General features: G+C 42.0%; 1 pseudogene; it reads left to right on the top strand.

The window, feature by feature from the left end:
• Positions 1–2,059: 2,059 nt before the first annotated feature.
• On the top strand, positions 2,060–2,405 carry LOC129472318 (dynein light chain 1, cytoplasmic-like; annotated as a pseudogene).
• Positions 2,406–23,484: the final 21,079 nt, after the last annotated feature.

Here is a 23,484-nt window from a genome sequence, read left to right as displayed (position 1 = left end):
CTGGGACTAGAAACATCTTGTGACCAAGGCATGGCAAAAGGAAAACACCCACCTGCTCAGAGGAAGTAGTATCAGGTCATCTAGGAAACAATGGCACGCTCATTTCTGTATATGCTGTGCCATGTTTTTGTCTCTTAAAAGGCCACATACCTCCCTACCTTGTAGAGAATTTAGCAAGCAAGATCCTCCTCAAATTCATAGTCGCCGATGACATTTAGCCTGACTCCTGGGCTCGGAGCTCAGCTTGAGTGTTGGGTTTAAGAACATAGAAACAGTTTGTTCTCTTAAGCAGATCAACTACCATTCCCCTGCCATTGGTGCATGCCATTGGCGCATAAATGATGCTAATTTAATCCCACATACATTGCCTAAGACTTAGCCTCCAACTGCTAGGGCTAGGTGGGCTGTGTGTGTGTGTGTGTGTGTGTGTGTGTGTGTGTGTGTGTTGGGAGGTGAGGTACGGGGATAAAAAGATAAAACACAGTGACTATCTGACTGCCCTTAAAAACTCACCCCTGGAGACCATCCAGCAGATGATTTTAGGATGCTCAAGGCTGGGACAGCCAACAAATTGACCCCAGATTCTCCCTGTCACCTCCAGAGATTCACACTGCTGGGTTCCCTAGAGCACCTACTGCCATCTTGTGGGAGCACAGGAAGCATGGAGGAAAAAGGACACATAGTTTGGGGGACAGTTGGAGATGTCGTCCACACCTTCTGCCTCCCCCTACCACTTTCCTATGTCACCAGGGTAACCAACACATCACCCACAGTCCCCGCAGGTATAGGAAGCCAGGCAGCCGGAAGGTCAACGCTAATGAAAGATGCTATCTGGAAAACTAGTGCCAAGCCGAGCTGACATAATTAGCTGTATTTGTGGTCCTTGAGGTTTGGCAAGTGAGGATGGGGTGGGAGGAAATTTAGGGAGGGGATATCTTCTTCCAAAGCCTCTGAATAAAGAGAGCAATTTGGATGGCTTCCAGTTGGAGATAGCAACTTTCAGAGTGGCTATCTAATTAGTGCCTACCCAGCTTCTGAAAGACGGCTGCACACAGCAAATAAAACAGGGACGCTTGGCTTCCCCTTAGCTCCAGCTCATGGACTTTCAGGATGTCGACAGCTTCAGATTCAGCATTCATTGCCACTATTCCAATGCATGGGGCCGTTTTTCCAAAAAAAAAAAAAAAAAAAAAAAAAAAGTGTCATTCGCATCATTGGTGTTTGGAGTGCAGCACATCATTGGTGTTTGGAGTGCAGCTTGATAATTTTGTTGACATCCCAAATACCCCAGGGCTGTGTCAGAGGAGATGTTAGTTCTCTGAGATTGATGGGGAAAGAAGGAACATGGATGCAACAACAAACATCCCTTTTATTGGTTTTAAATTTTCCAATGAGCCAAAGTTTCTTCTGTATGATCCTGAGCAAGTGGATTACCCTAGATTATTCTCAGTTTCCTCATCTGTAAAAGAGGGTTGATAATCAGCACAACCTGAAAGATTGCTGTGCGAGTCTATGACAAGGGCATAGTTTGGTAGATGTCCAGGAAATGGTCCATGATGATGCTGACAATAACAACAATAATGGTGATGATGACAATTATCATGATGGGATGGTGACGATGATGGCGTAGGTGAAAATAACAGTGACAATACCTGCTTCCCCTCAGTGATCTTGTTTCCCAGAGTGAGGAGGTTATAAAAGAGGGACCATTGGTGGATGAGCTCATGCACTGCTCCTCATTGTACAATGAGGCAAAATAAGGGCAATTGCCATATGGAGAGAGTACTTGACCATTTTCGAAGTGCTTCCACCCATGCTGTCTCATTTGCACCATTCCACTGTTCTGTGGGGAAGTTACTATGACCACCCTTAGTTTACAGATGAAAAAAAAAACCATGAGACTCAGAAGATTAAGGCCCTCGCCCAAGGTTCCACCAGTGGTAAGTAAAATAGCCAGGTCTTCAACTTGAGCCTTGAGACTTCAAATCTGATGTTCTTCCTGTGGCACAAATAGTGCCTCCCGTTAGATGCGCCACCGCTCCAGTAGCGACAGCAGCTCCAGGCCGCCTGAGCGATGCTAGCACCTCCCCCAGGAGACTGTTGCAGTCGGCCAGCCCCCTTCTCCACGATAACCATGTGCCACCTAAAGACTATGATCAAAAATGCCGACATGTCGGAAGAGATGCAACAGGACTCGGTAGAGTCGCTATTCAGGCACTGTAGAAATATAACATAGAGAAGGATATTGCGGCTCATATTAAGAAGGAATTTGACAAGAAGTACAATCCCACCTGGCATTGCATTGTGGGGAGGAACTTCAGTAGTTACATGACACATGAATTCAAACACTTCATCTACTTCTACCTGGGCCAAGTGGCCATTCTTCTGTACAAATCTGGTTAAAAGCGTGGCAGGGCATAGTGGCTCACGCCTGTAACTCCAGCAGGTGGGTGGATCACCTCAGGTCAGGAGTTTGAGACCAGCCTGACCAACATGGTGAAACCCTGTCTCTACTGAAAAATACAAAAATTAGCTGGGCGTGGTGGCACGTGCCTGTAATCCCAGCTACTCGGGAGGCTGAGGCAGGAGAATCAGTTGAACCCAGGAGATGGAGGGTGCAGTGAGCCGAGATCGCACCATTGCACTCCAGCCTGGGTGACAGAGTGAGACTCCGTCTCAAAAAAATGAAAAATAAAAAATAAATAATAAATAAATAAATAAATCTGTTGCAGATGTGGAAAAAAAAAAAAAAAAAGCAAATAGTGCCTCCCAAGCATTTCAGGGAGAGAAGTGCAGGACATTGGTTAAGGTGGCTCCAGCACATGGACTTTATAATAAAGAAGCTCAAGAGACAGAGATTTGAGACAGAAAGAAAGTGGACCTCAATGGCCAATGACCCATAACGCTCACTGCTTCTGCTGATTGGAGAGATGGGAAGTTGATAGGAACCAGTAAAAAGCCAAAATTCCAAAACACACTGAAAGAAGTTATTTTTGTTATCTATGCATAACAAACTCTCCTAAAATTTAGTGGCTCAAAACAACAACCATTTAATCTTCTCTCACATTTCTGGAAGTTGGGAAATCACAGGTGGGCTGTTGTCCTCTGGGGTCTATTCTGAGTGGAATCATATTAGACGGCTCACTCACAGGCGATGCTGGCTATCAGCTGAGATCTCTGCTGGTGAACCTTGGCTCCCCTCCACGTGGCCCTCCATGTGGCTTAGGCTTCTCACAGCTGGACAGCTGCATTCTAAAAGGGTATATCTCAAGAGTAAACTCCACGAAAGGAAACATCTTCATCCATTTTGTGTTGCTATAAAGGAATATCTGAAGCTGGGTAGTTTACAAAGAAAAGAGGTTTATTAGGCTTATGGTTCTACTAGCTGGAAGGTTCAAGACTGGACAACTGGTGAGGGCCTCAGGCTGCTTCCACTCATGGAGGGAGGGGAAGGGAGCCAGCATGTGCAGAGTTCACCTGGTGAAAGAGGAAGCAAGAGGAGGGTAAGTGCCAGGTTCTTTTTAACAACCAGTACTTGTGGGAACTAACAGAGTGAGAACTCACCCCGGCTCCACCATGGACTATCACGTTTCAACATGAAACAAACCGTATCCAAACTATAGCAGGGAGGAAAGAGAAACTGGCGGTTCTCTTAAGACTGAGCCTCAGAAGTCCCAGAACATCACATCTACTAGGTTCTGGTGACTCAAAGCAGTCACAGACCAACCCACATTCAAAGAAAAGGCATAAACTCCACTTCTCGATGTGAGAAGAGGCATGTTCATACAGGGAGAGGCAAAATTGATGGTGGCTGTCTTTGAAGACGAGGTACCTCAGAAGCTGAGTTCTATCACTTTCAAGCAGGAATTATACTGAACTTGGGTTTATGTAGTATTATCTAGAGTAATGAAATAATAATCACTACAACTTTTTTTTTTCCTTGAGACGGAGTCTTGCTCTGTCACCCAGGCTGGAGTGCAGTGGTACAATCTTGGCTCACTGCAAGCTCCACCTCCGAGGTTTACGCCATTATCCTGCCTCAGCCTCCCGAGTAGCTGGGACTACAGGCGCCCACCACCACGCCCAGCTAATTTTTGTACTTTTAGTAGAGACGGGGTTTCACCATGTTGGCCAGGTTGGTCTCGATCTCCTGACCTCGTGATCTGCCCGCCTCAGCCTCCCAAAGTGCTGGGATTACAGGCGTGAGCCAGCGCATCCAGCCTAATCACTACAACTTTTTGAGTGAATGCTATTCACCAAGTGCCATCTCAACTCTCACCACAGGTAGGAATTATGGAGATTAAGTGACTTACCCAAGCATCACACCCAGACACACATTCAGAAGAAGAAAAGGAGTCATCTCTTGCCTGGATGTCCTTTCTAGAAGATAGAAAATGTTTCCTGGCTATTCCCTGCTCTCTCCCTACCACAGATTTCCCCTTAATCCTCCTTCACTAAAGATTGAATTGCATGTCCATTCCTAAGTTAGTTGCCAGCAAGGTTATCATGCGTGGTATAAGCAGGTGCTTCCCCACACAAGAAATAATATTTTTGCACCTCTCTGAAAGTGACCATCCTAGGGGTTCTGACCATCCCTCTGCACATTCAGCTACTTTGAGGGCTTAAGGGGATGATCCCTCAGCTTAGATAATCACTTGAGTGGCAGTGAAGAAATGGGTGCTGGGGAATCAACCACAAAGACCATTCTGGCTGGAAAGCAGCAAAACCAGAACCAAATGCCCACTTCTTTCCATTCCAAAGCCCAAGTCCTTTCCATTACTCTCTAAAAATCCAAGAACAGAAATGTGATGAAAAGGAAAGTTCTAGTTTCTTCCCTTTGCTGTCTATGCTGATGACTTGGAAATCCACACCAGACTGGAGTAGGGGGTGTTCCCTGTGCTTTTGCCTCCAAAGCTCTCCTTCACCATGATGAGTAATTGAGATCAGCAGTCACAGGACATCAGCCCAGGAGGTAGAAGAAATTGCTCTCCTGGCCAGGTGCAATGGCTCATGCCTGTAATCCTAACACTCTGGGAGCTCGAGGCAGGTGGATCATGAGGTCAGGAGATCGAGACCATCCTGGCCAACATGGTGAAACCCCATCTCTACTAAAAATACAAAAAGCTGGGTGTGGTGGCATGTACCTATAATCCCAGCTACTAGGGAGGCTGAGGCACGAGAATCATTTGAACCCAGGAGGTGGAGGTTGCAGTGAGCCAAGATCGTGCCACTGCACTCCAGCCTGGCAACAAAGTGAGACTCCGTCTCAAAAAATAATAGTAATAATAATTGCTCTCCTGCAGGCCAGGGCTTTGAGTATGCCCAGACTGCACCAAGGCAGGTGATGTCTGATGGGCACATGGAACTCTGAATCGCCCTGCCCAGCCACCAGAATCTGGCCCATCCGCGGCTTTTCTTGGAAGTATCTGGGCAATGGTATGTATGTTATAAAAGAACCTACCTTCTCCTTTCATCAGAACAAACCCAGATCTCCCAATTTGAGTTCTTGCGAGGGAAACCTCAGATTTGAGCAAGGGCAGTGGATAATGAAACAGGCCAACTCTGTGGGCTGTAACATCCAACCTGACCTCTTCGCTAACGTATCTTGCACCCTGTACCCGTCCACATGATCTCTCTCTCCAGGAGGAGATAGTCGGACTTCTTACATGGCTACTCAGGGCTCACAAGAGCACAAAAGCAGATGCTTCCTGGACTTCACTTCTGCATTCCACTAGCTAAAGCAAGTCAGTAGGCCGGCCCTGATCCAATATGGGATGAAATTACAGAAGGAAACAAATACACGGAGGTGTGGTTCATGGCAGCCAACCAAGCAAATAGTAAGAACTCCCAGCTGCTCAAGCTAGCACATTGAATCCAGATTCTCTGGAAAATCCCACAAAGAATCAATCAAAGATTAATTCAGAAATGTTATGTAAAATTATGTTTTTCTATTCCTGGTCTAACACCTTCTGAGTCTATGCCCACCTATCCCCCCATTTTCTGCTAACAAGAATTTCCAAAAAAAAATCACTGTTTAGGTGCATACAATGCTTGGGTCTAACTTGAAGCACAGCTCTAGAGATAGACTAGATGCAGCAGAGGTGGTCAGGAAGAAACATGGCTTTCTCCTGCAAGGTGGTCATCCCAGAATTTTCAAACAAGGCAAGATTCACTGACAGGGGAGGCTCTGTGAACTGGGGATTGCTTCAGCCATTAGAAGCCTCTCCAAAAATCTAAATTTTAGAACTGAGTCCCACTCTTTTAATGCATGTGCTAGCTGTCACTCAAGAGACCTATAAGGCTATGAATTCAACTTATATTGTAGTTCAGCAGCCTGTGGGTTCAAGCAATGCAACTAATTTTCAACTATGCTAGATCTGTGTCTAACAGAGATGAGAAATTACATTTAGAGCAGCCATAGAACTTTGCTGGTTCTCTTAAGTGGCCTGGAGTCATGAATACAGAATGCTGAATATATTGTTTTCTTCCTTTAAACTCTACAGTATAGTTAGAAGTAGTTAACCCATCCCACTATGCTTATATTAGGAACACTTCAAAAAGCCCCATCCCCAGAGAAGTGTCACAATTTTACCTAACTGGCAGCTCCCTGAAAAAGCCATATTTGCAAATCTTCTCATTATTTAACCTGAGACAGAGTTTGATAACTGGAAAAAGTCATATTGCAAGGAATTTGTTAAAAAAAATAGTGGAAATTATTGAACATCACAGACCAGTTGGAAGAAATAAGAAGCTGATCAAAAACTTAATATTTGGGAAATGAGATGTTCATAGGGAACTTTGAAAACCTCCAATATATTCCTGGGAATCTGGAATGCCATGAACATGTGCGTGGCTCTGCATGTGCCCAGAAAACACCAAGTAAGGTCTTAATCTCTCACCTCTGGATGACCTGAGACCCTACACAAGCAGGAAGTGAGAGTAAAGCAGAGTTGTAAACTGACAGAACATCGAAGGTGCACACAGAGCCCCTTGACAAAGGGCAGAAGTCCTATTGGTTCAAGACATTTAAGGGACTCTGTCCAATCATTAGCTTGACACTAGGCTAAACAGGCAGCCACACATGACAAGTAATTTAGACTTTAGACAGTTGGTCCAGAAATGTCACTAAACAAACATATAGGGGGAAAGAAACATCAACAGCCACAAACCCTGGGGAAGTAATCCAATTTCTAGAGTAGCCACATTATATTATTAAAAATGTCCAGTTTTCAACAACAAAAAAATTAAGACACAGAAAGAAACAGCAAAGTATGACTCATACACAGGGCAATAGGCAACCAAACTGTCTTTAAAGAAACCTAAATGTTGAACTTACTAGGAATAGCCTTTAAATCTACACTATAAATTAAATATATTCAAAGAATTAAATAAAATTATGTTTAAAGAATTTAAGGAAAGTGTGAGAACAATGTCTTATGAAATAGAAAATACCAAAAAAGAGAAAGAAATTATAAGATGAACCAAATAGAAATTCTGAAGTTGAAAATTAAAACAGAAAGGAAGAATTTACTAGAAGAGCCCAGTAACAGATTTGGATTATCCTTTCTGTGGAACACAAAGTAAAATGAATAACGATAAATAAACAGAGTCTCAGAGACCTATGAGACATAATCAACCATACCAACATATGAATAGTGAGAGTCTCAGCAAGAGAGGAGAAAATAAAGAGCAGAAAAAAAAATTTGAAGAAATAATGGCAGAAAATGTCCCAAATATAATTTTTTTAGCCATGGTAATCTGTGCATTTGGAAGCTCAGTGAACCCAAGGAGGATAAATCCAAAGAGATCCACACCTAGACAAATATAGTCAAAAGAGATAGACAAGGCCAGGTGCAGTGGCTCATGCCTATAATCCCAGCACTTTGGGAGGCTGAGGCCGATGGATCACGAGGTCAGGAGATCAAGACCATCCTGGCCAACATGGTGAAACCTCATCTCTACTAAAAATACAAAAATTAGCCAGATGTGGTGGCATGCGCCTGTAGTCCCAGCTACCCAGCTACTCGGGAGGCTGAGGCAGGAGAATTACTTGAACCCGGGAAGTGGAGGTTGCAGTGAGCTGAGATCATGCCAGTGGACTATAGCCTGGGCAACAAAGTGAGACTCCACCTCAAAAAAAAAAAAAAAAGAGAGAGAGAGACAAAGAGAGAATCTTGAAAGTAGCAAGAGAGAAGAAGTAACTCATCACATACAAGGGATTATCGAAAAGATTAACAGCTGATTTCTCATCAGAAACCGTGGATGCCAGAAGGCAGTGGGATGGTGTATTGAAAATAATGACAAAAAAAAAACTGTCAACCAATAATTCTATATCCAGTAAAATTATCCCTTAAAAATGAAGAAGAAATTAAGCCATTTCGAGATAAATTAAAACAGAATTTGCTGCTAGAAGACCAAAAAAATATTAAATGAAGTCCTTCAGGCTGAAATGAGAGGACACTAGATGGTAATTCAAATCCACAGAAAAAAAACAAGGAAAACTGGTAAAAGTAACTGCATAAGTAAATATACAAGATACTACAAATGTATTTCTTATAAATTTCTGGTTCTCTTATCTGATTTAAAAGTTAACTATATGTAGCAATATTTTTAAAAACTATGTTAAAGATATTATAATATATAAGGACATAATTTATATGACAACAATAGCACAAAAGAGAAGTGAGGTAGTATTGGTTGGTGCAAAAGTAATTGCCATTTTTGCCATTACCTTTAATAAGAAAAAAACTCCATTACTTTTGCATCAACCTGCATAGAACTATATTGGAACAATGTTTTGTATTCAGTTATGTGTCACTTAACAATGGAGAACTTTCTGAGAAATATGTCTTTAGATGATTTCATCATTGTGCAAACATCGTAGAGTGTACTTACACAAACCTACAGAGTATAGCCTACTACAACCTAGGCTGTATGATGTAGCCTATTACTCCTAGGCTACAAACCTGTACAGCATGTTACTACATTGAATACTGTAGACAGTTGTAACACAGTGGTAAGTATTTGTGTATCCAAATATAGAAAAGATTCAGTTAAAATATTATCCAAAAGATTTTTTTAAAGGTATACCTGTAGAGGGCACTTATCATGAATGGGAGTTTGCAAGACTGGAAGTTTCTCTGGGTGAGTTAATGAATGGGTGGTGAATGAATGTGAAGGCCGAGAACATAACCATATACTACTGTAGACTTTATAAACTCTATACATTTCGGCTACACTAAATTTATTTTTTAAATTTCTTTCTTCAATAATAAACTAACCTTAGCTTACTGTAACTTTTTAATTTTATAAATTTTAAATTTTTTTTAGCTTTTTGACTCTTTCGTAAACCAAATGCAAACACATTGTACAGATGCATAAAAATATTTTTTCTTTATATCCTTATTCTATAAGCTTATTTCTGTTTTTTACATTTTTTTTTTTACTTTTTAAACATTTTTTTGTTAAAAATAAAGACAAATACATTCTTAGCCTAAGCCTACAAGGGGTCAGGATCATCAATATCACTGTCTTCCACCTCTACATCTTGTCTCACTGGAAGGTCTTCAATAACATACATGGAACTGTCATCTGTTATGATAACAATGTCTTCTTCTGGAATATCTCCTGAATGATCTGCCTGGGGCTGTATTACAGTTAACAATTTTTTAGTAAATAGAAGGAGTACACTCTAAAATAACCATAAAATGTATAGTATAGTAATATATAAACTAGCAACATAGTCATCTGTCATCATTATCGAGCATTACACGCTACACATAATTGTATGTGATATACTTGTATATGACTGGCAGCACAGTCATGTAACAGCGTCACCACAAATATGTAAGTAATGCATTATGATATGATCTTACAATGGCTATGATATCACTAGGCAATAGAAATTTTCAGCCCTATTATAATCTTGTGGCACCACATCATATATGAGGTCCATCATTGACCAAAATGTTATGCAGTGCATGACTGTATTGTCTAAGTTAAGTTGGTATTAACCTGAACTAGATTGTTTTAATTTAAGGTGGTAACTGTAACATCCAGAGCAACTAATGAGAAAATAACTAAAAATAAAGTGAAAGGAATGGAAATGGTGTGCTAGAAAACATTTGCTTAAAACAAAAGAAGGCATTAGTGGAGAAATCGAGAAACAAAAAGACGTAAGACATATATAAAACAAATAGCAAGATGGGAGTTGTAAATCCTATCTTATCGTTAGTTACATTAAGCACAGATAGGTTAAACACTCCAATCAAAAGGCAGATATTGCCCAAATGACTTTTTAAAAATGATTCAACTCTATGCTGTCTGCAAGAGACTCATTTTAGATTCAAAGACACAAATGAAATTACAAAAACAATTCCACTTGCAATAACACCAGAAAGAATAAAATGCTTAGAAATAAATTAAACAAAAGAACTGCAAGACTTGTACATTGAAAGCTATGAACCATTGTTGAAATGAATTAAAGACCTAAATCAATGGAAAAACATCTCATGTTCATGGATTGAAATACTTAATATTGTTAAATTGGCAATATTTTCCAAACTGATCTACAGAATCAAAACAATTCCTGTTCCAATCCCAGCTGCCTTTTTTGCAGAAATTGACAAGCTCATCCTACAATTCATATGAAAATGCAAGAGATCCCAAATAGCCAAAACAACCTTGATAAAGAAGAACAAAGTTAAGGGACTCACCTTTCCCAATTTCAATGCTTACTACAAAGCTACAGTAATCAAGGCAGACATATAAAAACAGACACATCAATCAATGGAACAGAATTCAGAGTTCAGAAATAAACATCTATAGTCGATTGAGTTTTGAAAAGGATGCCAAGATAATTCAATGGGGAATATTAGTCTTTTCAATATATGGTGCTTAATATTCACATGTAAAAAAAAATGAATTTGGATTCCACCATACAAAAAATTAACTCAAAAGTGGTCAAAGGCCTAAATGTAAAATCTAAAACTATGAAACACTTAGAAAAAAATAAGTGTAAAACTTTTATGACCTTGGATTAGGCAGTGGTTTACTTATATGCATGTCACATTTAAAGCACAGAAAAAATACATAAACTTGACTCCACAAAAATTAAAACTCTGTGCATCAAGGGACAGCATTGAAAAAATGATAAGACAATCTGTAGAATAGGGGAATATATTTGCAAATCATACAGCTGATGAGGAACTTATGTACAGACATATAAAGTACTCTTACTACTCAATAGTAAAAAGACAAATGACCAGATGCTTTAATGAAAAAAGATTTGCATAGATGTTTCTCTAAAGGAGATTTACAAGTGGCCAATAAGCACATAAAAAGATGCTCAGTAGTCATAAGAGAAATGCAAATCAAAATCAAAAAATACCATGTCACACCGCCAACAGGACGGATATAATTTTTTTAAAGACAATAACAAGGATTGGCACGAATGTGGAGAAGTTAGAAAGCTTATACACTGCTGGTGGGAATATGAAATGGTGCAGTCACTTTGGAAAACAGTTTAGCAGTTCTTAAAAAGTTAACATGGAGTGGCCATATAACTCAGATTTCCACTCGAGGTGTATACCTAAGAGAACTGAAAAGATCTGTTCATACAAAAACTTATACACAAATACTCATAGCTACAATACTTACAGTGGTTAAGTGGGAACATCTCCAAATGTCCCTCAACATGCATAAGCAAAATGTGATATATCCATATGATGGAATATTATTTGTCCATAAAAAGGAATGAAATACAGATACACACTACAATATAAATGAAACTTGAGCATGTTGTAAGTGAAAGAAGCCAGTCACAAGAGACCACATATATTGTATAATTTCATGTATATGAAATATCCAGAATAGGTAAGTCCATAGAGAGAGAAAGTAGATTAGTGGTTACCAGGGGTTGGAGAGGGGAAATGTTGGGGGTCTCTTTTTAGGGTAATAAAAAATGTCCTAAGATTAGATAGTGGTGATGGTTGCACAACTCTGTGAATATGCTAAAATCCACTGAATTATACACTTTAAAATAGTGGATTTTGTGGTATGTGAGTTTTATCTCAATAAGCTGTTATTAAAAAAAAAAGTAAACTAAAATAGAGGAAACTTCCTTAACTCATAATGTATTTGCCAAAGACCTAAAACAAACATTATATGCAGTGGTACAACTGTAAACATATTATAATTAAAGTCAGAAAAAAAATAAGTGTTCCTGCTACACCTTTTTTTATTCTTTTTTTAAATTTTATTTTACTTTAAGTTCTGGAATACATGTGCAGAACATGCAGGTTTGTTACATAGGCATATGTGTGCCATGGTGGTTCGCTGCTATACCTTTTTATGCAGCATTGTACTAGAGACCCCAGTTAGCAACATAAAGCAAGAAAATGTCATGTAATGAATTTTTTAAAAAAGAAATCATTGTTGGTTTATCATAAGATTGTTTGTATGGAAAATCCCAGATATTCTATAGAAAATTACAACTAGAAAGATAAAATAGCTTCATTTCTGGATACAAGCTCAATCGTGTTCCTATATGCCCACAATAATCAATTAGAATATGTAACTGAGAGAAAGTTCCCAACCATAAAAGCAAGAAAAACTGTAAGTTACTTGGAAATAAATCCAATGAAAGATGTGAGAGACCTTTATAGAGAAAATTATGAAAAGTTACTGAAGGATGTAGAAGACCTGAAAAAAAATAGAGAAATATAACACATTCATGCATGGGAAGACTCAATATTATACAGATGTCAGTTCTCCTCCAAATTAATCTATAAATTCATTGCAATTCCAATCCAAATCCCAATGGAGCTTTTCATAGAGCTTGACAAACTGATTCTAACATTAATCTGAAGTAGTTGAGAACAAAGAAGAGTCAAGACAAAAGAATAAGGAGAAAGAACTTTCCCAGCTAGACATAAAGATGAACTAAAAAGCCATGTGAAATTAAAATAATGAAGGAGGTATGCAGGATAGACAAATCTATCAGCGGAACAGACTAGAGAGCTCTGTGTATTTATGAGGACTTGGTGTATGTTGGGGGTGGCTTTATGTATCATCAAGAAAAGAATGATTACTCAATAAATAGTGTCAGACAATTAGCTACCTCTATGAAGGGCTTTTTTTATTTCTATCTTTTTGGGGTACAGGTGGGGTTTGGGTTTTGGTTACATGGATAAGTTCTTTAGTGGCAATTTCTAAGGTTTTGATGCATCCATCACCCAGGCAGTTTACCCAATATGTAGTCTTTTATCCCTCACCCCGCTCCCATCCTTCCCCCTCAAAACTCCAAAACTCATTATATCACTCTTATGCCTTTGCATCCTCATACCTTAGCTCCCACTTATAAGTGAGAACATACGATGTTTGGTTTTCCATTCCTGAGTTACATCACTTAGAGTAAAGGCCTCCAGCTTCATCCAAGTTGTTGTAACAGACATTGTTTCATTCCTTTTTATGGCTGAGTAGTATTCCATGGCATATATACACCACATTTTCTTTATCCACTCATTGGCTAATGTGCACTTTGGTTGGTTCCAAATCTTTGCAATTGCGAATTGTCCTCCTATAAACATGGGTGTGCATTTGGCTTTTTTCATATAATGACTTCCTTTCCTCTGAGTAGATACCCAGTAGGGGATTGCTGGATCAAACAGTAGTTCTACTTTTAGTTCTTTATGGAATCTCTATGAGGGACATTTTTAACTGGATCCCTACCTCATACCACACATAAAAATAAATTCCAGATAGATCAAACAAAACTTTGAAACTATTATAAGGAAATGTAGTGGAGTATCCTTATGATATGCAGTTAGGCAAAGATTTCCTAAACAAATAGCAAGATACTAATTATAATGGAAACCCTGTCCATTTGACTACATCAAATACTAAAATTTCTGTATGCTAAAACCATCATAAAACAAAGTAAAAGTACAACAATACATTTGAAAAAGATAGTTGCAACAGTATAGAAATAGTACTCAGAATACACAGTACAGTACTCCTATAACTCAAAAAGAAAATGACAAATGACTGGGTGCAGTGGCTTACGCCTGTGATCCCAGCACTTTGGGAAGCTGAGGCAGGTAGAACACCTGAGGTCAGGAGTTTGAGACTAGCCTGGCCACTGTGGTGAAACCTTGTCTCTACTAAAAATACCAAAATTAGCCAGGCATGGTGGCAGGAGCCTGTAATCCCAGCTACTTAGGAGGCAGAGACAGGAGAATCACTTGAACCTGGGAGTTGGAGGTTGCAGTGAGGCAAGATTGTGCCAATGGACTCCAGCCTGGGTGACAGAGCGAGACTCTGTCCGAAAGAAAAGAAAAGAAAAGAAAAGAAAGAGAAAGAAAGAGAGAGAGAAAGAAAGAAAGATGACAACCCAATTTTTTAAACTGAGTAAAAGAAAACACAAAAGATGTATAAAAGAAAACCCAAACGATTGACAAATGTATGTTAAAAATGAAACTTTAATACTAAGCTGGGAAATAACATTTTTTCATTGAATTCTTTTTCATACAGATCACATTGGCCAAAAAAAAAAAAAAATCATTCCCACCATCCTTGTCCAGTCAGGATCACACACACTGTTGGGGCTGTAATTGGGAAAATCACCCTAGAAAATAGTTTTGTAGTAACTATCAAAGTTAGGTATGCAACTATTCTATGATCTAGCATGTCTACTGTTAGGTCTATATATAGACCTAGAAAATTCCATGTGTAGCAGTAACTATAACTGAAAAGAAAAGGCAATGACCTAAATGTTCTTCCACATGAAAATAGTTTTTAATGTGTTATACTCACATAATGGAATATTATACAGCTATTAAAATGAATGAACTAGATCTGTGAGTATCAGCAAAGATCAAACTCACACAGAGTATTGGGAGAATAAGGCAAATTGCAGATGGCTAAACACAGTGAATCATTTATGTAACATGTTGAATCACACAAAAACCATTACATATTGTCTGTAAGTACAAATACATATGGCAAAAATGTGAAAACATGAACAGAAAGGATGAAAACAAATTCATGATTATGATTGCCTCTGACGGATGAAGAAGGAGAATTGGGACTAGAAAGGGGACTAAAGAACTTCAGCTTCATTAGTAATTTTTAAATTTTCTTATTTTGTGAAAGGATGTGGGACACATGTTAACATTCATGAATTCAGAATAGTAGATAAAGGGGAGTCTCTTCCCTCCCTCCCTCCCTTCCTTCCTTTCTTCTTCCCTCCCTCCCTCCCTTCTTTCCTTCCTTCCTTTCTTTCATCTTGTCTTTCTAATAAGAAATAAATAATAATGGCCTCTCCTTCCTGGAAGTGGGGAAGGAGAATGAAAAGCTAAAACGAATCCTTTTTTTCTTAACTCGTACTCATATATATCTTGGAACAAGGATGATAAGAATCCAGGAGGCCTTCAGTGAGGAGGTGATACTTTAATGGAGTTTTGAAGGATGAATAGAAGTTCTCCTCTCTACAGGATCAAGGAGAAAGATGGAAGAAAGACATTCTAGATGAGGAGACAAGCATGTGCAAAACCTCAGAAACCTAAAACAGCATGCATATTCAGGAATTATAAGTAAATGGGCAAGGATGGGTGCAGGGAGCTGGAGAAATAGCCAAGGCCAGATCATGGAGGTACTGGGGAGACAGGCTAAGGATCTCAAACTTCATCCTGTGAGCACTGGGGACTCAGGGCTAGGAGCATACTGCAAGGTAGAGCCCTTCTGGCCTCTGCCTGCTGTGCACCAGAGTTTAGAACAATTCCATACCACTTTGAATAGGTAAAGGTGAGTCTGCCATTCCAGTGGACAGATCCTCCCTCTTGCCACTTTCTAAAGTGCCATTTTGAGAACAACTTTGTCCATGGGGGATACAACAGACCTCTTGGCACAAAGTGACTGGATACAAGGGACTAGCATCCTGCAGGAGTTTCCTGGGAATACCAGCTGTCCAGTCCCTGGAGACTTCAGTGCTCAGGAGATATTGTAGCCTCTTTACCAAGGAAGAGAAAGTCTTCAGTCCTATGGGGAGCTAGGCTTCAGTGCAGCTCCTTCACTGGAAAGAGTGGGATGGAGAGAACTCAGTATTCCCTTTTTTACTGTCTAGCCAGCCCAGAGTCTGCTGCTGTGGTCAGTTCAGGCCATTCTTCTCATCATACTACAAGCAGCAAAGGTCATGGTTAGGCTTGTATTTTTAAAGCCCAGCATCAAGTAAAAGATGAATTGGAAGAAGGGGGCAGGGCCACGTTATGACTTCATGGGCCTTTTGGCACTTGTGCCTTCACGGGTTCCTTCCCCCATAAAAATATTAGAAATTATGTTTTACCATGTGTTGGTATAAAGGTAAATCTATTTTTTACAGTACTACACTATTTATTGAAAATTTTTATGCATATATACAAAATATGTTATATTACATGTATTAATAGAGATAGAAAAATCATTTTAAATCTGTTGTATCTGTTGTAAAGGTGAAAATATTATTATATGTTAAAACATTTTTATTGACCTAAAAGTTTAGTTTTTCTTCTGATTTTAAAATATCTTCATGGGTTCCCCTTAAAGTATCATGGGCCATAGGTACTGTGCCTACTGTGCCTATTGGATAAGTCAGCAGCCCTGGGGATAAGACACAGGGAGACCATGCAGGAGGCATCACAACAGTCACTGGGGTCCATGCCGATGCAGTCGCCATAATGATGGAGAGGCTGGTGAGAAAGATATTTGATGAACTAGACTGAAGTGAACACAGATATTCTTCATGGAAAGATAAGGATGGAGGGTGGAGGGGAAGAAGCAGAGGCCCAGCAACCAGAGAAGTACCCCTGCCTCCCACATCTCATACACTGTAAATGAAGATAGACAGAAGGAAGCTAATTGGAGCCATTTGCAGCCTAAATGGAACTGCTTCCTCATCCCTCCAATGGGACAGACCCACTTGGGAAACCAAGCATCCAGAGCAGCCAGTATTTAAGAACTTGCTCATTCAAGCACATCACTGGTAAATGAGCTCCCGGGAGAGCCTCTCGTGCCATAGTGGAGACACTGGTGTTCTGGAGTTCCAGAACAGGGTCAGAGACCTGGCCCTCAGCTAAGATGCTCCTTCAGCTTCATCCTTCAGTGGGCAAGCTGCTCAGCTGGCATCGATGCCCCATGCAGAGCCCACGCCACAACAAGAGCAGACAACAACGTTGCCCAGACTGCTAGCTGCTGTCAGCATGTTGCTTCCCCATGAGCTGAGCCAGCAGCTTGGGAGACAGAGAAATGGATCCCAATTAAGGTCTGCCTCAAGCTGTGGCAGGATGTCAGCAGGTCCCTCCAGCTACCTCTACACACACACACACACACACACACACATACACACACACCTTTCTCCTATTCTTTCTTACAAAGCTGGGTCAGCATTCACTGCCTCAAATTCTGTCACAAAACCTAAGGCTCAGCTCCCTGCAAAGCAAAAAGAAAGCAGGAATGTGAAGCTTTCTGTGCCCTCATTCTACAAATGAACTTATTAATACCTTCCACAAATGTCTTGATATAGATCCCTGAAATCTCTCCCTTGCATTTCCCCAGCAGAGGTCAGGCACTTTGCCAAGGGGCCTCTTGGGTACCTACCTATTGTTCCCAGGCCAAGTTTGAGCAATCCCAGTTGTTCCCAAACTTTAGTGTGCATTAAAATCACCTGGAAAGCCCGTTAAAATGCAGACTGCTGGGCCCCAGCCTCAGGGCTTCTAGTCCAGCAGGTCTGGGTGTCCCAAGGACCTGCATTCCTAGCATGTTCCCAGTTGATGCTGTACAGCACCTTGGGGACCACACTTTGAGAACCACTGCCTTTACCCATTTCCAACCTTTTGCTTTTCTGCTTTTGACCTTCCTCCCTGTCCTCCAAATCCTTACCTTTCCACTGTTTCTTACATGTCTCCTAACTTGACTCTTAACCTTGTCTTTCCACCCAAGCCCTTGGCTCCTCTGAGCTCCAGTGCAACCATGCTACCTGTGGCCTTCATGACTAATGACTCCCCCACCCAGCTCTGCCCCAGGAGGAAGGCACCAGCTGTGGCTCTCATGAGGCCTTTTACTTTTTAAGAACCCCTCTATATGATTCGCCTTACATGATGGAAAGGATTCTCTGTCCACACTAAGTGCTTATCAGAGAATAACCAAAGAGACTTCTCTTGTGTTGAGCAAGGGGATCCTGGGGTTAGAAATGCCCCCTACATCTCACTTCAGCCCCAGAGGAAGCCCCATCTCACATATCAGGAGACTGAGCTGCACGTCAGTTAATGACTAGTCCAGAAAGCGTCCTGCTGGTTCCACAACAGAGATGAGTGTCCCAGCCAGGTCTTCTGATGCCAGGTTCCCTGGTCTTCCCACTTGCAATAAGCTTCTGTATCTGTTGGGAATGCTTTCAGCTGCAAGTAACATAATCCCCGGCTAACAGTGGCCAAAACCCACCAAGATGCATTTTTCTCATTCATGGTCATGTATTTTCTTAGAAGTCTGGAGGTGAAATGTTTTAGGACTAGGTCAGTGGTTCACTGATTATCAGGGCGCAGGTGGTCTTTGCAATTCCCTGACCTTTATCTCAGGATCACAAGATTGCAGTCAAAGTTCAGGGATATGATTCTCCCTATGGCCATGTTAAAGCCGGCACATAGGGGCTTGCAAGATGTAGATTTTCCCCTGATTTGTTCCTCTCTTATGAAGGAGGAAGCTCTCTCCCCCAGCTGATTTCCCCTTACACCCATTAGCCAGAACTAGACAGGCAGGGAAGTTCTGCTATCAAAGAGAAAAGATGGTGATAGCTTTGGGGCAAGCAACCAAGACGGCATACCACAGCATCCTCCCAAAATAAGTGTCTCACAGGATTCTGGGAGCTTCTGGATGGCCAACACATTCAAGCCTATTAGACTGGAAAACCACTGATCTGTGTCCTAGTCTTCTTTCTATTCTCAGTGTCTGACACACTAAATCTGTGCATTCAACACACATCAATTCATTCCCATGTGCCTGCCATGTATCAAACACTGCAGCAGGCATTGGACCAGCATGGCATAGTAGAAAGAGCATGGCTTTAGAATCAGACCGGATTATCTTCAAATCTCACCATTTTCAAGCTGTGTGACCTCAGGCAAGCCTCTTCACCTATCTGTGCCTCATTTTTGTCATTGCAGAGTGGTCATGAAGACTTAACACACATCAGGCATGGGACACATAGTCATTCAATGGATGAGCACTGATGATAATGACCTAAGAAGGGTGGCACATGGCACGCTGGCCATACCCTCAGTTAACACACTGCCAAGTCTCAGGACTCACAACCCAGCAAAAAAGACAGACAACAGAACACATAATCACAGCATAATGGGACAGGAGTGGAGATGGCACTAAAACGACACAGAGAAGGGGATGGCCAGTGCATCTACGCACTTACCACAGCTTTCCCACACAGCACCTTGGCAAGCGGGTCTGATCTATCTCACCACTGAGAGGGGGTGGGGAGCGAAGGGATGAGTCACCATCATGCAGAGCTTCGATTCCTTTGGAAAGCCACCATGAAAAACATGGAATGAGGCGGGGTGTGGTGGCTCATGCCTGTAATCCCAGGACTTTGGGAGGCCTGGGCGGGAGGATTGCTTGAGGCCAGGAATTTCAGACCAACGTGGGCAACATTGTGAGACCTCCTCTTTATAAAAAATAAAATGAAATAAGCTGGGCATGGTGGTGTGGACCTGTAGTCCCAGCTACTCAGGAGGTTGAGGCAGGAGGATCACTTGGGTCTGGGACATTGAGGATGCAGTGAGCATGATCATGCCACTGCATGCCATCGTGAGTGACAGACCAAGACCCTGTCTCAAAGATAAAAAATCTAGGAGATAGGCATGATGATTAACTCCATTTTCAGCTGAAGAAACAGAGGCACAGGGAGGTAATACATTTGAACCCCAGGTCCCAGCTCTGGAGCCTGTGTTCTCACCATTACGTTACACTGCCTCCCTGAGATGGGTTACAAGGCATCTTCCCTGCTCAAGGACTCTGTTTGGCAGATGGGGGATATCCAGGTGAGGTTGGATTTGAGTATATTCCCACCATGAAGAGCGGCTGGCAAGGCCTCATCACATCTCCACTCCCTGCCTAGCCCAGATAGGAGGGGGATTCTGTACTCCATTCTGTACTTCCAAGGGGATGTGGACAGAATGGCATGGGCCCAAGTGATGCCAGTGGTACCTCAGCTCTTGGCAGTATTTCTTCTTCATTGTTGTTGAAGTCCTACATTCCCAGGCCATGCTGCAGGATCCGCTATCCCTTTCCTGGCCCCTCATCTACACCAACTTCTGGGCCAGGCACCAGATACAGGCAGAGGTGTTGTACCAGATTCAACCGCAGCCCCCGAAGGGCTCAAGATCTAGGAAAGAACACAAAAGACCAATGTTTGCAAGGCTGCCTGCAGAAGCATAGAGGAAGACATCTCACCCAGCCTTGGAGAAATGATGGTTAGGGGAGTCTACAGTGAGATACTGCAAGATACTGCACACTGGCTCATGAACAGAGCCCAGCCAGGTGAAGCATTTGAGAGAGGTGATAATAATAACAGCAAACACTTACTGTGGCAGGCGCCTGTCTAAACATTTCACTGAAGTTAATTCACCAGGACTCAGAAACAACCCAGTAAGGTAGGTGATATGATTTGGCTGTGTCCCCACCCAAATCTCGTCTTGAATTGTAGCTCCCATAATTCCCACGTGCCGGGGGAGGAACCCAGTGGGAGACAATTGAATCATGGGGGCGGTTTCCCCCATACTGTTCTCATGGCAGTGACTAACTCTCACAAGATCTGATAGTTTTGTAAGGGGAAACCCCTTTCACTTGTCTCTCATTCTCTCTCGTGCCTGCTGCCATGTAAGTCATGTCTTTCTCCTTCCACCGTGATTGTGAGGCCTCCCCAGCCACGCAGAACTGTAAGCCCATTCAACTTTTTTCTTTATAAATTACCCAGTCTTGGGTCTGTCTTTATCAGCAGTGTAAAAATGGACTAATACAGTAGGTATGCCTATCATCCCCATCTTACAGATAGGAAACTGAGGCACAGAAAGGTTAAAGAGCTTGTCCGATATCATTGAAATAGTAGACAGTGAAGCCAGCATCTGCTTCTGGCCTCTGGGCTCTCAACCTCCACACCACGCTGGAGAGTGCTCCCTGCTGAACAGCAGCTCCTGCAAAGGCCTGGGCACCTGGCACAGGGTCCACCCAAGGCAGCCAACAGTGGTGAGGCTGGAGAGACCAGCAGTCAGCTTTTGTTCACTGTCACAGCTATGGAGTGGGCTGACAGCAGTCCAACCATGCACCATGCGCGAAAGCCAGTCAGTTCTCTCCACTCCCCTGGCTGCTTGATAGCAGACCCGTAGACTCAATCCCCAAAGACCTAACCCTGATTCCAGCCCCAGCCTTAACCCAGCCTCGGTTTCTGCAAAACCTTCCCCAGTTAATTAGATGTGTGGAGACCATCCAACCCACCAGGCAGTTTTCCACACTCCCTCCTCACTCTCTTCTCTCACCCCTGCCTGGTCTGGTATCCATAATGCATTTTCACAACTTATGTATGCCCTTTATGGGATCTTTTAATATCTCTCCTCAAACCACACCTGGCTAATTTGCTAAGCACTGAAGCAAAATCCAGAAACACCCAACAGATAAATTAAGGAACAACTGTTTCCCTTTCAGGAAGATTGACCACAAAAGTCACCAAACAGCAAACTCTTTTTCAATGCCAGTGCATTATAGAAGGATTCTATGTTTAAATCAGTCCACAAATGTTTGTCCTATTGATTTCGTTGATTTGTTTATATATACCCTGTCTCATTCCACTAAAAAAAAGGCTTGTGCAATTTTCAAAATACATGTAACAATTACAATAAATAGATGTAGAGTCAGGTCAAAGAAAAGTAAAGGCAGGAAATAAAATAATGCAAGGAGTTTTATTCAGCTTCAAAATATCCTGTACAGTTTGCTTTGGTTGGGTAGCTTGCTGAGTTTGAGCTTCCTGGTGGCCAAGGCAAGGACAAGTGTATTCATTAAACAGATTCCTAGGGCTCCACCATCAGTGGGGGACCTGCCAGTCACCCACCCCTGATGGCACAGTTGCTTATCTTTGAACATAGATGGGCAATGGTCCCCAAGGCCCAGACAAGCCACCTTCTTGACCAGCGATGTCCCTTCCCCTGGGCTCCTAGAAGTTCTTACTCTTAAGATAAGAAGGGGTGGGCTACCCTCTTTTGAAGCCTCCTAGGTTCCAGGCATTGTGCCAAGTACTCTATGTGTCTTAACTTACCTAATCCTGCCTCTATGAGGTTCAAATTAACAGCTCCAACATCTACTTGGAACCCAGGTTCTTCCAGAAATTATTGGTTACTTAGATGTCTCAAAGTCACACCGAACTCACTGCGTCTAAGTTGACCCCTCATAATCTCCAGTCTCTTTCCTTTGTTTTGGGGCTCAGCGAATGGCACCACCATCCGGTGGCTCAGGCCAGACCTGATGAGTCATCCTTATCTCTGTCATGCCCATAAAACACCTACTACCAAGTGCTGGCAGCCTTACCTCCTAAACAGTTCCTGACGCCCTCACTTCTCTTTACTGCACCTGCACCTCCCTCCCTTGATGGGCCACCTCCTCTTGTGTGAGCCCCTCCAAGAACTTCTCACCCTGGTTCCTCACATCAACTCTGGTTCCTCTAACACACCCTTCACTCTGCAGCCAGAATAATCTTGTCAAGACACAAAACATATCTGACTTCAGCAATCCTGATTAAAACCCCTCACTGGCTTCCCGTTATTCTTAAGATGGAGACCACAGCCCTCAGAGTGGAGAACAAATTGGCCCCTGTCCACATCTCCGATTGCACTGCAAATCACAGCTCTATTGGCTCTTCTCCAGCCTCACTGGCCACCTCCTCCTTCACTGTGCCTGGGATGCTCCTTCATGCCATTCTGCTCATCCATCAGCTCTTCCTAGCCATCACCTCCTCTGGGGAGCCTTCCCTGACCCCTGTCACTAGTCAAATCCTGCTTAAGCTTTCCTAGTGCCCCACACCTCCCCTTTGAGGCTCTCATCCCAGCTGGGAGGATGGGAGCCCCACAGGCTGTCCTCAGTGTCTGCACTTACACCCTTTCCATAATAAGCAGTTGATTAGTCCTTGATAATATTTGTTGAATGTTGTTGAATGAATAGATTAGAGGCTTGTCATAGACCAAATGATGGCTGCTGAAGATATCAGGTCCTAATCCCTGGAACCTGTAAATATTACTTTATTTGGAAAAGGGTCTTAGCAGATATGATTAGGTGAAGGATCTTGAGATGGGCAGATTATCCTGGATTATTCAGTGGACCTTAAATGCCATCAAATGTATCCTTATAAGAGGGAGGCAGAGGGAGACTTGAGACACAGAGGAGAAGGTGATGTGAAGACAG

Source organism: Symphalangus syndactylus, chromosome 22 (assembly GCF_028878055.3).
Source record: "Symphalangus syndactylus isolate Jambi chromosome 22, NHGRI_mSymSyn1-v2.1_pri, whole genome shotgun sequence".
In the NCBI taxonomy this organism is placed as follows: Eukaryota; Metazoa; Chordata; class Mammalia; order Primates; family Hylobatidae; genus Symphalangus; species Symphalangus syndactylus.
The sequence above is the reverse complement of the archived record's forward strand: the minus strand, read 5'-3'. Positions and strand labels throughout refer to the sequence as shown.